The sequence below is a fragment of the Myotis davidii genome, unplaced genomic scaffold, assembly GCF_000327345.1.
Source record: "Myotis davidii unplaced genomic scaffold, ASM32734v1 scaffold732, whole genome shotgun sequence".
Classification (NCBI taxonomy): domain Eukaryota; kingdom Metazoa; phylum Chordata; class Mammalia; order Chiroptera; family Vespertilionidae; genus Myotis; species Myotis davidii.
In genome coordinates, this window is record NW_006284349.1 from 609,331 (window position 1) to 610,660 (window position 1,330).

Consider the following 1,330-nt stretch of genomic DNA (forward strand, 5'->3'; position numbering starts at 1 on the left):
GAGACGCGGGGCGGAGGGACCACGGGCCTCCAGCGAGGCCCGCTCCCCAACACTAACTGCAGCTGGAAAGTGGAAATTCCGTCTGCGAGAGAGGGCTTGGCGGCGAGTGGAGGACGGAAGGCCTGGGAGGTAGGGCCCTTCATGTCAGGGACCTGCCGGCACGTGGGTGGCATTTGGGGACACAGCAAGCCAGAGGGGGCTGCCCTGCCCAGGGCGCCTGGGGTGGGGTGCATCTCAAAAGTCCAGCACTGTCCGGGTTCCCTGGGGACGTGCCCGCACCTGCCTGAAGGTTAGGCCCACTGGGAGGAGCCCAGGACCCACCCAGGGGGGCTCTCCTGGGCTCAGTGGCACCAGCCCGGCTGGGGAATGTCATCCTGCTCAGGGGTGGGGAGTCGGGGGTGGGATGGGAAGGTGAGCAAACTGCTATCCACTGACTGTCTGCTGGTCCTGGTACTTATCCGGAATTATCTCCTTTAACTGTCCCAGTTCATCCCTTCAGTTCACTCAGCGCATGGGCCCTCTGCTGGGCTTCAGCCCGCACCTACACTGTTCAGAGGGCTCCTTCTTCATCCACTGCACCATGCACACCACCCCCGGGAGCATTCCCACGGTACCTCCTATCCCCTTGTAGGTTTCCGGTGAGAAGTCTCCTCTTTCAGGAAGGCCACCCTGACTGTCCTCCTCCTGATCAGGAGCTTTTGAACTTTGGGCTCCCACAGTGTGGCCCCTCCTCCCCCCCTTCACCTCCTCCAATCATAGCTGTTGTCAGAGTATTGTAATTGCTGTGGTAATCCTAGTTTTCCCTTCTAAATCAGAGTTTCAAAAACTCCGCCATTCAATTTCACTTTATTGCATATGTGGGGGAGGGAGACATTTTCCTTCCCCTCGTAGGCTCTTTAACTGGCCTAATAATTAAATCGGCACCAGCCAGATTCACAAGAGAGAAAAACCACATTTAGTTACATATGTGTGCATGGGAACCCCACGTCCATGAGCGAGTCAGAGGCCCTGAATCCACGAGGGGCTCGAAGACAGGAAGGGAAATGAGGTATGTATGACGTTCGGAGTTAAGAATGAGCCGAGGTGCCTTGGGGCTTCAGAGGGGAAAGGTCATTGCAGGATGATAAGAACAGATGCTCAGTAATTCAGAGTTTGCCTTGCCCCAGAGATAGGTCACCAAAAAAAGAGTTATTTCTGGTGATAACTCCTATTATGGGCAAGGCCCCTAATTCAAATTCTTCTAGGTAGTTAAGGGGGAGGCAGATGTTTCCTTTGAGCCCACAGGACCTTCCATTGCCTTTAGCTCAGAATAGCCCCCTGCCACAGAGAA